Below are 15,693 nucleotides of genomic sequence, written 5' to 3' on the forward strand. Positions count from 1 at the left end.
GCTTTTGATATCATTGCTGTTGTGACCTCTTTATACCGTTTGCTTGAATATCTAATGGATTTTAATGTTTGCAGCGAAAATAAAAGTTTATTTTCAAAATTCTGTCAATGATTGATTTCTCTATTAAACCCAGACCTATCAATTATTATTTGAATTTATTGGAATACCCCGCCATGGTAGCAGTATCAACGTGGTATCAAAAAATCCCGCTAGATGGCGCCACAGTCGCGATGCTGCCCAGTTAGTTCTCGAAAGTGCCGGTAGGTGTCCCTTGTGTCTGTGACGTCACCGAAAAGAAACTGTTGCTTTATCGTTGGCGACATTTAACGGCATTTTTGCCCCTTCGTTGCTGCCTCGTTGCCGTCATGTTTATAGCAACGTATTCGGCCGTTTCTTTATCGTTGATGGAAAGTTGCCGTAATTTAAGGGGCAACGTCCTGTTCTGTGCTGGCTGGGACCATTCTATTAGTAATATCAATCCATTAAAGTGAAATGAATTAAAATTAAAAATTTCTCTGAGCTCTGGGGGGGTTTTAACCCCCAAAACCCCCCCTCGCTGCGCCACTGGTCAGAACTGATCACTACACCATACATTTCATTTCCTCGATCCTTATGAGACTCTCAAGAGTTTTACCTCGAATCGAAGAGCCGCCAAAAATGTCGGTCGATTCCGATTTCTTATTCCTATAAAGAAGGAAAATCGCATGGCAATGCTAGGCGAGCCTCGATCGTGTCCTTGCTGATTAATGAAACCGGGCAATAAAATTTTCTAATTCCATCCTACGGCGCCCGCGCACGATGAGCTAAGTTCGTTTGTTATTTGTCGGGAATTCAGCTCTATTGGTCCGCTCCTTGAGAAATCATTTCCCTCATTATAGCGAGGATCGCGCATCTGACTATCGCCTTAGACACCGGCCGCAGTCATATCCGCCCGATGTATATATATAAGGCGTATTCGTGTGTGCGGCGGCAGCTCTCTCTTTCCGTCTGTGTCTTGTGATCACACCTCCCGTACGCGTCGCGGCGAAAGTCACGCTCGAAAGGCAGACTGACCGAGGCGCTGTCCTCATCTGGCTATTCCGCGAATCGTAAGTACCTACTCTTTGAATCCACACACTGGTAAGGTCCAGTGAGACTGAAGAAAGATTTCGTGCTTTCCCAGCGACTAATAGACTTAGTGAAGAGTTCTCGGGATCGCCATCGGGTCAGGAACTCCACAACTGCCGACGTTTCGCTGTCCGACTCGGTTATCGTCCTCAGGGGTGTGAGTGCCGAGTGAGCAGACTTTCTGGGGGGCCGAAGGCGCAGAAAAAAAATTGTCCCGGCAGCCAATGGCCACCACTACCAATTTAATAAAAAATAATTAAAATAAAATGACGGTTGTTTGCGTTGCTTGAGTAGGTAGTGTGGTGTTTTTGAGAAAAGGAAGCTTAAAATCTAATTGACTGTTCGTAAAATTGAACGACTAAAACTAAGAAAAATAATTAAAAACAAAACAGCGGGAAAAAAGTAACTGATGCAACAATATTTTTGTATTTTAATTGCCAAAATGGCCTTTTTTGGTGTTTTGTTTAACGTCCTTTTCATTTTCGATTCTCTAATTTTTTTGTGGATGTTCTAAATTTTTATAAATTTTCTTTTTTATTTTCTAACGTATGCTATTGATTTTTTAAATTGATTTTAAATGTTTGATAGAAAAAATAACTCAAGAAGGAAAGACATACGAAAGACTAATAGGCGAGTGATATGCTTAGGCAGTGTATGTGTAGTTTAGGTAAATTTTCGTCGTAATTCCAAATATTGATTAGTAGTGAATTGTGTGTAGCTGTTAGTCGAGCACCCATGCGTTTGGCTTGGTTGGATATGGATCCCTGTACGGTCGGCAGATTGTGGGCGCGGAGGACATGGAGCATTCTTGTTCTCTGCGGAGAGTGTCGAGTGAGAAATTTCACTTGTTTACATACAGTCACTCTGGTGGTCAGGTGACTGCTGATTGGCTGTCGTCAGCGGCGCGCTCTGATTGGCTGGCGTGATGGTTTTGCCTAGTCTTTTGGATATTGTTGAGCACAGGTTTCCAAGCCCTTGGAAAGCACCTGACCACCAGAGTGACTGTATATAAGCAAGATCTAACCATTTGATCGTTAGATTATTCTTCCTCATAGAATGATCCTCCAAAGTCGTTAGAACATTAATAGCTTTGCTTGGTTTCGCTATTCAGTGGGCCTTCTTCGCTTCCATAGCGTTGAAGTGTTTTCCCCCGTCCCATCCCTTCCGAACCTATCCCTTCCCAGAAGCGTCCACGGGCTCCTATCGCGGTGGCGCCTCTTTCCTTTTCCCATCCTCTCCAGCCCCTCCCCGGGTGATCGGGCGTATATGCCACGGGCTTGATTCCCGGCCCCGGTGTGTTGTATCCTTGAAGGGTTCCCCTTGAACCCTCATGCTCTCTGTATATCAGCAAGTTAAAATTCTCACTCGACACTCACAGCCCTGAGGACGATGACCGAGTCGGACATCGAAACGTCAACAGTTGTGGAGTTCCTGACCCGGTGGCGATCCCGAGAACTCTTCACTAGCCCAGTGAGAAAGGTTTACTATATAGCTTATCAGGCGGGCTCCGGATGGCTCCGTTAGTAGACATGAGCGCCGGCAGCATAATTCAATGTACATTCGGGAGTATTTTTAGCAGCGCGCGACGACGTCCCTGGCGATGGTCTCCATGGCTCGAATAGGGTAGTTTCCTTCATCAAAGGAAACAAAAGGCATTGATTGCTATTCGTTACCCACCATTAGTGTGTTCATAATATACAAATTATTTGGTTTTAGCAATACCGGTTTAGACGAATGGCAAGGGTCAATTTCATCCTCATTTGAAAAAGGCCAGATTGGCGCCCATGCGATGCCACTCCACGTGACGTCACAGGGACTTAGTTTCTATACGAGTAGATAGGAGTTTTACATCGTCTGAGGTTACCAAGGCATGCATGAGGCACTGAGCTCAGGGAAACATCTCTTAATAATCACCTATTAAAACTGCCTAAGGTCGGAAAGTTTCCTTCGTTTGATAGGGTATTAATAATCTCTATATTTAAGCCAAGCGCCACCTGCAAGCATCCTGCGTCGTATCAACGCTCAGAGCCTCGCCCCAAGGTCACCCCACCTGCGGCAGCGGGAGCTAGAACGACGTCACACGGGAGTTTTCCCGGCATTCATACTTACCCGTCGCGTTTTCGCGCGCTTGAAAATTTTCACTTTTCATTTGATCGCGAAAAATAGATACCGTCAGTAAAAAATCTAAAAGCGTGAAATACGTACTCCAGGAGTAATAATCTTTCAATTTAGGCAATAAAAAAACAAAAGGAAATCACCCTATTGCTCCGTGTGGCGAAAAATTGTTCCGTTAACCGTAAGTACCTAATCCGGGAACCCACACGCCGGTAAGGCCCAGAAAGACTGTTTTACTACCATATAGCGTATCCGGCGTGCTCCGGAAGGCACCTCGAGTAAACATGTGCGCCGACTGTGAATAATTCGACGTAGGTCCGGGAGTATTTTTAGCAGCGCGCGCCGGTATCCGTGTCAATGGTCTCCACGTCTCGAATCGTCATTTAAAAATCTAAAAGCGTGAAATACGTACTCCAGGAGTAATAATTTTTCGATTTAGGCAATAAAAAATTAATAGGAAACCACTCTATTAGGGAATGACGATTAAATTCATTATTATCAAAAAATCGTCACCACGTGATCAGGTGGTATCATGCAGCACAAGAATACTGGGTCATCATTTAAGAATGGTGCGGTTTTTTAACATGGTTTAAATGAAAACAGAATTACATACTTACAGTCTTATGTTTTTTTCGAATTAGTTGTCTGAAACACTTGTTTTCCGTAAATAATAAATTTTTAAATGTGCGCCATTCGTCGCTCGACTAGAGAAAAACTGGTATCGAAGCAAGGGCATGGTCACGGCATTCTGCGATACTCCGTCACATTCACCACTATTCTCGGGGTGTTCGTACATATTTAAAATGAAGTAACTAAACCTTAAATTGATCTAAGCTCCTCCAAGTACTATCGATCAATCATCTCGAGCTTTTGCTCTGCACTATTAGTAAGAGTAAGCGCAAGAAATCGAGCGAGGCAAACTTGAAGGACATCAATTGCCCAATTACACTGGAAAAACGTTCCCGGCGTGTCTTGCAGAGCGGGATCGCCTCTCGCGATCTCGCGCCCCCGGTGAGAGAAGTGACAACTACGATGACTGCGCCAGCTGTCATTGACAGGGGCGCAGCTAGGAATTAAGGCTAGGGAGGGTTTTAGGCACAACTAATACCGGGGTGTCTGGGGGTGTGGAATACCCGCCAGGGTGAGCGGGAGGTGCGGGGGCACTCCTTCAGAAAAATTTAAAGATAAATAGTTCTAAATGGTGAGTTTTACGGGTTTCGGAGGGATATTTTATTAATATTTACAATATTCAATAAGTAATACTAATCCAATTAAGTATAATGCATTAAATTTAAAAACGTTTCTGAGCTCTGAGGTTTATAAATAGTATATCCTATGTAATCCCCCAAAACCCCCCTCGCTGCGCCACTGGTCATTGATAGATACCCCTAACTGGACTCAAATTTCTCAAAATTCTCCTTTATTATTCCTTATTTACGCACTTATTTTAAAATCATTGACTACGGGAGTCAGTGTGTTAACCTTAGACCATAAGAGCTAAATGTTTTGGTTGGATATTATTTGAGTCCAGGAGAATAAATTACGAAACAATGGTATCTATTAAGCTACTTTGGTGATCCTGTGTGGAAGGGCCTATCAAACAGGTTAAAAGGACCTAGTGTGGCTTGCATGGTCTGAGGTGTTAACCATAAACACCTGACTATAGGTAGCGACCTAAGCAGAAAAGTAATCACTTGATTCAATATTCTGTAACGCTTCCCAAAAATAGCCATTACTTCTAATAGAGCCTTACATAGGATATACTATTTATAAAAAAATGAAAATTTATCGTTCTACCAATATACATTGCCTTGAATTTATCAAAAACCATATGCCTGTACGAGAAGACAATGGCGCCGACTCCATGGGGCCTGAGGGGGCCCGAGCCCCCTCAAAAATTCGTTATGGGTGCGAGTAAAAAATGTGTCAGGCTTGTCGATTTTCCCCGGAGTGTAAAATATCGGGATTCGAGTTATCAGGGTTCTAATGTTGATCATATGACGCTTCTAAAACGCTTAAAAAACTTAAAAGTTACTACTTATAAAATTTCACGGGGCAAGGTCCCCGGTTTGTGCCCCCCCAAAGTTTTTGTAAGTCGGTACATCTGCGAGAAGAGAATCAACTGGATTAGAACGGAACGCGTAGAATCATGCAAAAAAGGTGTGTACTATGTCCTCTTAAGCCTGAATCCTACGATCATTTTTGTTTGTCCCTTCCCAGTGATAGCTCGAGCGATCGCTCCAATGATGACGGAAAAATAACCATTTCACGCTAATGCTCCAAGGATTGAAGTCCCATCCCTTTTTACATCACTCAACGCGTCCCTTTTTTCGTTGCTAGAACCATAGCTGGTACCATATTTCAGCCTTTCAACCAATCAGAATGCAATTGCAACGCCACGCTTGGGTTTTGATTGAATCGCAGTTGTAAATACGGAAAGTTTCACTTTTCACTTTTCATTTAATCGCGAAAAATAGATATCGTCATTAAAAAATCTGAAAGCGTGAAATACGTACTCCAAGAGTAATGATATTTCGATTTAGGCAATAAAAAATTATAGTAAACCACCCTAGTCTCCGCTCTCGTAACTGTCGAACAAATTGGTTCGAGATTCACGGGAAAATAAGGTGTAATTGGGGGTGTTAACAGAAATTTATATGCATGATAATGTGATCTATCTAACTCGTAAAAGCTCAATGCGATTTCTTACATTTGCAAAGACCAAAGTGCAAAATATCGGAAAAAAGTGGATCGCATTTCACCAATCGCAGCGCCGCAGATATATTTGAAAGGCCATTATAATGCGACCGAAGTGGTAACAGATATCAATCTTCTATGGGATGGCAGTGGGGCTCCTCTACGCACTCCCCTTGTAATATATTCTTAATCGTCTTATTTGTTAATGACATAGTGGTCTAAAAGGGAGAGTGTGAAATTGGATCAATTGGGTTAATTGGGTCAATGTTCATTTGTTAGTTGTATTGCATTAGAATTAATGTTTTTTGGATTGTTTTAAAATGCTTTGTTGGGACAATGTTAAATTCTTAGTAGTTTGAGATTAGAATCAATGTATTATTTTTTACGATGGGTGTCTTTTCTGTTTCTAAACTTTGTAATAGATTTTAACTTTGTATTAGAACTTGTTATTCATGTGTATACATCTAGCGCTGCCACCAGGCAATAGTCTACCTGCAGCAATGTGTAGAAATAATAATAATAATAAACCATGGAAAATGGGACGGTGGGAATGTCCGCGTGGTTCAGGAAATGGTTGGTATAGTAATCACACTTTTGGTCCCTGAAAATCTATCGCTGGAGGTTTCATTCTGAGGGAGGGAGGTATACGGAAACAAAATTGATGCTTTATCTTTGAGGTTCCGCTCTATAATCGGGTCACACCAATATTTTGAGTAGGTAATGGCATATGCTCAGGGGCGGATCCAGGATTTTTTCTGGGGGGCCCAAGCGTCTGACAGGTCTTCTCATTTTTTGGGATTAAAATCAAAATGTAACAATTACTGTAGAAAATATTAGAATGTTACGAGTTCGTGCTCATCAAACACAACCACAGCGAGCACGACACAATCAAATGGAGCGATTCCACAGACGCAGCGATCCTATGATCCTGAGTAGCATTCAACCACGATCCGGAATTAGATTATTGTGCCAAAAAATCAGCAACAATTGGGAAATTAAAATCTTTGTCAACATTGTAAGGTGTTAAAACACAACGATTAATCTACTGTATTATTTTGTATTAGTTAAAAAGTATAATTGCTAAATAAAATCCAAAATCGGTGCCACCACCAGAACCATTATGCTCATTAGTTTCTGGGATGGGAAATGATTCTTAACACTTTTCGGCCTACAGTAAAAAAATGTAACAGTTGCTTTCAAATGACTTTTTTTGGCGCGACGCATACTGTGCAGGACAATGTATGCCCACTTACGAGGTATTAAACCGTAATAGTATCAGATAAAATTCAAATTTGTTTCCATTACAGATATAATTTACCAAATTTTAAATAATTGCAGACACACGAACAAATTTATCACTTAAATTCGTGCGTAGGTTTCCGCGGCGTTGTTCACGATGACTGCTAATTTATCACTTTCTTGGAGAGCTGTTACCATACCAAATTCAGATAATTCTTAATTCTTGCAAATAAATTTCTGGAGAAATTCGTATATGGAAGTTCAAAGGCGCTGTGCTCACTATCCAGCAATGAAGCGAGCTATTGCCCTAGAAATACAAAAGTTACGTCATCAGAATGAGTCATGATTTAGTCAACTTACTTGTTCAAAATAGCATTAGATCTAATGCCTTCCGACAGACATAATATCGTCATTAGATTTCGATTACTTCGAAAGTGATACGAAGTTCACCGGGCCACTTAGGTTATGTAATAAAAATGACTCGCTGTCCGTTAGTCTCTCTAAAACTCGAGAACGACTGGACCGGTGTGGTTAATTTTTGTTTTGAAATATTTGTGAAGTTCAGGGATGGTTCAAAAAGGTGAGTAACAATAATTAATCGATACTTGTCATTTGTAATTTAAAGCACATAAAATTGGAAAGAAAAATTAATATGCATTCTTATTCTTGCAAATCGATTTTAGTTTAACACGTGATTTACTGAAATTTGAGCGTTGTCGGCTCACTAGTCACTATCCCCTTGACGACCAGCAGTTTTATTAATGTACTTTGACATATCTTTCTAAGTTTATTCTTATGATAAACATCAACCTTTTGATAAATTCGTTCAAACGTTCATTCGTCATTATTTATTCACAAATTTAGTGCGCGTTAACATTATTCCCTTACTTTGGGCTAATTTAGTTACTAACCGTTTATTTTATATGCTAATACAGTAATTTGTTTATGCAGTTTGACATAGCGACACTATTTACCGCTAAGTGCGCGAGAACTATCTTTTCTTTGATAATTTACTAGGATAAGAAAAGGAGAAGACAAGCTAACTTAAATGCGACGAGCGATGCTAAAATACGACCAGCTACCTTACATGCTAAGTGAACTGATGATCGGCGAGGGGCATATAATATTAATAGTTGTATTGATATGGCAGAAATTCGTTTTGGAGTTAGTGAATATGAAGAGATGGGACTTAGAATGCAACGCGTTCGTGCACAACAAACAACAATAGCTAGCTCGACACAATAAAATAGAGCGATTCCGAAGGCGCAGTGGTCTTATGATCCTAGAAAGAATAGAAGTCAGGTTCGATTCGGAAATAGATTACTGTGCCGAAAAATATAAACAATGGGGTAGTTTCCTTTGTCAAAGAAAACGAAAGGCATTGCTTGGGATTCGTTACCCACCATTAGTGCATTCATAACATAAAAATTATCTGGTTTTATAAATCCAGGTTTACACGTATGTTAATGGTAAATTTTAAACTTATTTGAAAAGGCCAGGTTGGCGCCCATGCGATGCCACTCCACGTGACGTCACAGGGACCTGGATGCTATACGAGTAATCTGGAGTTTTACATCGTTTGAGATTATCAATGCATGCATGAGGTACACAGCTCAGGGAAACATCTCTTAATAATCACCTATAAAATTGCCTATGATCGGAATTTTCCTTCGTTTGATAGGATAATATAATCCTTATTTAAGCCAGGCGCTACCTGCTAGCAGAGTACCTCTACGCTACCGCCATGCTCGGCAGCAAGTAGTCTGCATCGTAGCGGCGTTCATAGTCTCGCACCCAGGTGGCCTCACACAGCAGCAGCCAGACGTCACACGGGCTTTTCCTAGCATTCATGCTTAGCCGTCGCGTTCTCGCGCGCTTGAAAATTTTCACTTCTCATTTAATCGCGAAAAATAGATATCGTCATTTGAAATCTACAAGCGTGAAATATGTTCTCCAGGAGTAATAATCATTCGACTTAGGCAATAAAAATCGGAAATTACCCTATTGGAGAATGAAAATCATTTGTTAATTTTTGAAGGCGTCAAATAACAGCGCTGAGTGTACTGAATTATTTTGTGTTGGAGGATAAGTAAAATTGTCACAATTAATGCCACCACCAGATCCAGTGCATATATAATTTTTTGGATTGAGAAATGTTTCAAAACAATCTTTAGCCAACATTCAGAAATATAGCAGTTGGTTTAAAATGACTTCGTCATTGGTGCAAAGTATATTGTGCAGGACAATTTCATGCCCACTTGCAAGGAATTATACCATATTTTTTCTGATAAAATCCTAATTTTAATCAAATGAATGTGAAACGGAGTTCACCGGGTCATCTACATATGCACTTACAACGTGTTACACCATGATAACATCTGCTAAAGTTGCTATTTAGATTTGCATTAGAAATAACTTAAAAAATCTTACATAATAGGGTAGTTCCCTCCATCAAAGAAAACGAAAGGCATTGATTGCGATTCGTTACCCACCATTAGTGTATTCATTATATACAAATTATTTGGTTTTAGAAATACCAGTTTAGATGAATGGAAAGGGTCAATTTTAACCTCATTTGAAAAAGGCCAGATTGGAACCCATGCGATGCTACTCCATATGACGTCACAGGGACCTAGTTTCTATACGAGTAGATAGGAGTTTTACATCGTCTGAGATTATCAACACTTGCATGAGGCACAAACTTCAGGGAAACATGTCTTAATAATCACCTATTAAAACTGGCCAAGGTCGGAAAGTTTTCCTCGTTTGATAAGGTATTAATAATCCTTATTTAAGCCAAGCGCTACCAGCTAGCATGGTACTCTGCTACCTGCTAGCATCCTGCGTCGTATCAGCGCTCAGCGCGAGCCTCGTCCCAAGGTCACCTAACTTGCGGCAGCGGGAACCAGAACGGCGTCACACGGGAGTTTTCCCGGCATTCATACTTACCCGTCGCGTTTTCGCGCGCTTGAAATTTTTCACTTTTCATTTAATCGCGAAAAATAGATATCGTCATTAAAAAATCTAAAAGCGTGATATACGTACTCCAGGAGTAATAATATTTCGATTTAGGCAATAAAAAATAATAGGAAACCACCCTATTAATCATATTCTAAAATCACTCATACTTGCGCTCTCTCTCAATGCCATCTGTTATTTCAGATCTCTTAACTTATAGGATTTTGCAACTTGGGGTGAAGAATCCTGTACACAATATTAAAGACGTTTTCCGTCGTGTCATCCTTTCCTAATGGATCTATTGCGCGAACCATTCCGGTTTTTCCCCAGAGCTTGCTTCGAATATGTTCCGGGAACCCCCTGACAACGGTGGGCCAATGGCAAATCGCTGCTGCCCGAAATGAAGGACTTTTCCTCGTTGGAAACCCAAGATATATTTCTGTCTATCGGTCATTTTTGCTCGGGTAAAAAGTTATTTTTTTAAAAGTATTCGAAGTGGGGTTCCACGTTTCATAAGCCGAAATGGGTTTTTTTAAGGGTTTTATTGGGTAATCCGGTTTCTTTTTCAAAAGTTTTTATCCATTAAGTATGAAAATCGTTCTACGGAGTATACAAACAGAAATGTCTTTCAAAGAAATCTTTTCTAAATAGAATGGTAACGTAAACCTATTGCTTATACAAGGTTAAATTTATCACTAACTGGCGGCGCTGTTACCGCTACCAGATGCAGATCATCAATTCGTACAACTTTATGTTGTGGGCAATCCAGATGTGGAATTGAATAGGCGTTGTGTTCACAATCCAACAGGAGCGAACTACGAGGAATCGAAGTATGAATGCTATAATAGATAGACCAGATATTTAATAAGGCTGAGAAAATCATTAGACGCACAAGGAACAGAGGTGCATGGAAAGTAAAAATTGAAGACGCAAAAGATCATGTGTAATGAGGATCAACACTATAAGTTTTCTTCTTGATGAAATGATAGAGTTTTGACATGTCATGACTTGCTGTGAATTTTCAGTTCACAGCAAGTTATGACAGTTCAGTTCTAAGTTGTTCACATAGCGGAAATTTTCCCTGATCTGGCATGTACAGCTATTCTATTTCGAAAAGATTCCTTTGAAAGGGAACTTAAAGCAATAAAATTTGGTAAAAAGTGTATGAAAGACATTTCTGTTTGAATACTCCATTTGGAACGATTTTCACACTAAATAGATGAAAACTTTTGAATAAGAAACCGGATTACCCAATAAAACCCCAAAAAATCCCCATTTGGGCTTATGAAACGTGGAACCATACTTCTAACAATTGCAAAAAGGAACACTTGGAAAGAAACACTTTTAAAGAACACCCCACTTCAGCCAGGATATTAAGTTTGCGGGAAATTAATTTTTTTGCCAACTTTCTTCCCGAGCAAAAATGACCGATAGACAGAAATATCTCTTGGGTTTCCAACGAGGAAAAGTCCTTCATTTCGGGCAGCAGCGGTTTGAAAAGCCATTGGCCCACCGCTATCAGGGGGTTCCCGGAACATATTCGGAGCAAGCTCTGGGGAAAAACCGGAATGGTTCACGCATTAGATCCATTAGGAAAGGATGACACGACGGAAAACGTCTTTAATATTGTGTACAGGATTCTTCACCCCCAGTTGCAAAATCGTTTAAGTTAAGAGATCTGAAATAACAGATGGCAATGAGACAGCGCAAGCATGAGTAATTTTAGGATATGATCAATTACGATGACTCTAATAAAAATAATAAACAACATAACGTAACTTATATAATACGAAAGCGATCAGATCAATGTTTGATTGTTTCTTGTTTCTATTGACACCGTAATGAATTGTACACCATTTTATGATGTGTTTATGATTGCTTAGTGAGCCACTATTTTAGCGTCCTGGTGGAGGAAATACATGAGGTTAACAAATGGTATCGCACATCTAAATGAACATTTTATATTTATAAGTATAACTTCTTAAACTACATGGAAAATAATTTGTATGGGCACCAGTAATGTTTGCTATGATAGCTAACTCATTCGATTTGCCAAACGCTGGAAAATTCAATCGATACATGGATCGGGAGATTTACATTTACATTATACAAATCGAATTGATTTATTCACGTCTTTAATATTGTACGCAGGATTCTCCACTCCCCGTTGCAAAATTCTTCAAGTTAAGAAATCTGAAATAACAGATGGCATTGAGAGAGAGCGTAAGCATGAGTAATTTTAGGATATGATCAATTGCGGTGACTCTAATAAAAATAATAAACAACATATTCATACCTCCACGCAACAAAAATAATAAACAACGAAGACATCACTCTAGACGAAGATGTCATTTCCTGGATAAGAGAATTTTTGAGCGACCGCGTCCAAAGAGTAGTATTAGACGGTGCAGTCTCCAATGAGGTTAGAGTCACTTCTGGCGTACCTCAGGGTAGTGTCATAGGCCCACTCCTATTCCTTCTTTATATAAACGACATTGGCGAAGTAGTACACAGTAAGTTACGATTATTTGCAGACGACGCTGTAGTTTACAAAGAAATCCGTTCCACCAAAGATATAGATGAACTAACGAATGACCTTGCTGCTATCCAAGCTTGGTGCGATGCTTGGCAGTTAGAATTAAATTTAAAAAAATGCGTCGTAATGAATTTCTGGAAGAAGAACAACTCCCTGCAACGTAGCTATATGATTCGGGGTACCCAATAAGAGACTGTTGAATCCGTGAAATATCTAGGGGCTAGACACAATAATGATCTATCGCGGAATAAACATATTCGAGAAATAACCGGTCAAGCTAATCGTAAAATGGGTTTTGTTAAAAGAACATTAGGAAAGTGCGACGACAAAGTGAGAGAAATTAGGTACTTTTCCCTCGTTAGACCACATTTGGAATACGCTGCCAGTGTTTGGGACCCTCATGAATAAGAAATGACAGAGTTAAAACGCGTGAAAAGCAGGGCTGCCAGGTACATGAAAAGTCGTTGCTATGGTCTTGTTAGTGTAACTGACCTCTTTGATAAACTCGGATGGGAATCTCTGTCAGATCGTAGATTAAACCTATTATATAAATTCAAGATCAGTGTATTTTCTGATGAAGTTACCCATATCTGACGGACGCCAACATACTACGGAAGATCAGATCATATCAATAAAATAAGAGAGATATGCTTAATGCATGATAAAACCTATGATAAACTCAATGCATTTTTCTTAATTTTGTTATTATTTCTAACAGGATATGGTAGTAAAATTTGTTAGTAGGTATGCGTAACGTTTTTTGGACCGTGTGGTGTGCATGTGGGAATCCAATTGCATGCTGCTTGCTGGTGATTGATACCCTGCCAAGCACCCTAGAGGTGTCTCGCAGGGTATTATGTAGATGTAATAACCCACATTTTAAAGGAGAGGTGAAGAAATTGGAGAAGGTGCAGAGAAAAACTGCTGGTTATGCTTTGGGAAAGCATAGGAAAACGGAGTGTTTCAGAAATGGTAAGAGTTCTGAGGTGGGAGAGTTTACAAGGGAGGAGGAAAAGAATCAGGCTATGTGGCATGTTTAGAATAATGAGTGCGGAAAAAGCATGGAAAGAATTTGGGAAGAACATTTCAAAACCCAGCTTTGTTGGAAAAAATGATCACCAGTTCAAGATAAAGTGCCGATCAGAAAGGACAAATGCAAAGCAGTTCTCCTTCTTGAATAGGACCACAAGGGACTGGAACGACCTACCAGCAAAACTATTTGAGCCCTACCCGATAAGTATAGATATTTTTAAAAAGCGGTCGAAGAAGTGGGGACCTAGGGTTTCTTATAAAGTTTCCTATTGTCTTTGAATCATATTCACATGTTACCACCAGGCCAATGGCCTACTTGTAACAATTTAATAATAATAATAATAATAATAACAAAAATCCTCGCAGCGTAGGTGGCCCAGATAAAGGAAATGCGCCCTCTATTGTGAGCGTGTGATATTCACACGCCAGTGGCAAAGCCTGCGGTGAGATTTAAACACACGTATCCACATCAACCTTCCAGTTGAATAAATAAGGAAGTAGGTGAAGTAATAATTAGCGTCATCATCATTATAATTCAACAATACTATGATTGGTTCGACGCAGCTCTCCATTCCGCTCTCCTATATTCTAGCCTTTTCATGGTGACGTACCTATTTCTTCTCTTTTATGGTTTTCTAGACCACTCCACGTCCTAAGTGATCTCACGTTCCATGTTCCTATCCTCACACCTTTATCACAGTTGACCGCTGTAACCTCTCCTGTAGTCCCCGCCCTGATATCCGAATGGGGGTCTAGTAAACGCCTCGTTCACATTACGATTGTCCGAGCGATCGTCCTAACGATAGTTGGCCGAACTAGCCGTGTGGATGCATGTCCTGACAATAGTTGACGTATTTTCGAACGTTGCCACTTTACGATGGTTAGGCGCTGGGAGACCGGAAACGGAAGCGACAAGAGAAAGACGAAAAGCTCGTGAAGCTCTATTTTTTTCATGGATTTGTCCTAGGAAGGAAGAATATGGGCGGAAGAAAAATTATTCGGTAAATACACGTTGGACACAGAAACATCTTGTCCCTGTATACCTCAACAGCTTTGCTAACCGTCAATTTCCCGTTCACTTTAGATGTCAGCACTAGAGGGCAGCACAGGTTTTAACCATCGTCGTGTGAATGCACGATAGTTTCGACAATCGCTGGAACAATCGTAATGTGAATGAGGCATTACCTCAGGAATTTTTTACCTGAGAAAATTCCATCATCTCTGATTATTTTAAAATTGAAGTAGAAATTTTTTAATTTTAATCCATTTTACTTAATTGAATTGATATTACTAATAGAATAGTGTAAGGATTAATAAAGTATCCCTCATAAAGCCGTAAAACTCACCATTTTGAACCATTTATCTTAAAATTCCGCAATTTATTAATCCTGGTGGGTATTCCATACCCTCACACACCCCGGTATTAGTTGCACCTAAACCCCCCCCCCAGCTTTAATTCCTAGCTGCGCCCCTGGTGGTTTCCCCTTTCCTTTCAAATCGCGGTACTATAGCCGTTAAAGTAAATGTTACCTAGCCTGCTGTGAAATGAGTGTCACTCTTATGACCACCGCGGTATCCACCTTCACTCGTTTGAAGAAGAGTTACTAAACGCAGCCCCGGGTGATGGGAGGCATGATAGGGTAATTTCCTTCATCAAAGAAAACGAAATGCCTTGATTGGGATTCGTTTCCCACCATTAGTGTATTCATAATACACAAATTATTTGGTTTTAGAAATCCCAGTTTAGACGAATGGCAATGATCAATTTTAACCTCATTTGAAAAAGGCCAGATTGAGCCCCATGCGATTCCACTCCACGTGACGTCACAGGGACCTAGTTTCTATACGAGTAGATTGGAGTTTTACATCTTCTGAGATTACCAATGCATGCATGAGGCACAGACTTCAGGGAAACATGTCTTAATAATCACTTATTAAAACTGCCTAAGGGCGGAAAGTATCTTTCGTTTGATAGGGTAATAATAATCCTTATTTAAGCCAAGCCCTAC

General features: G+C 40.2%; 1 protein-coding gene across 2 annotated transcripts in view; it reads left to right on the forward strand.

The window, feature by feature from the left end:
* Positions 1–992: 992 nt before the first annotated feature.
* Positions 993–15,693, forward strand: part of LOC124162322 (arylsulfatase B-like) — a 52,759-nt gene continuing 38,058 nt past the window's right edge. For both annotated transcript variants that reach the window (XM_046538823.1, XM_046538824.1), the window contains exon 1: positions 993–1,088. The gene's annotated coding sequence lies outside the window, so the exon portion shown is untranslated. The remainder of the gene's footprint in view (positions 1,089–15,693) is intronic.

This window comes from Ischnura elegans, chromosome 7, assembly GCF_921293095.1.
Source record: "Ischnura elegans chromosome 7, ioIscEleg1.1, whole genome shotgun sequence".
In the NCBI taxonomy this organism is placed as follows: Eukaryota; Metazoa; Arthropoda; class Insecta; order Odonata; family Coenagrionidae; genus Ischnura; species Ischnura elegans.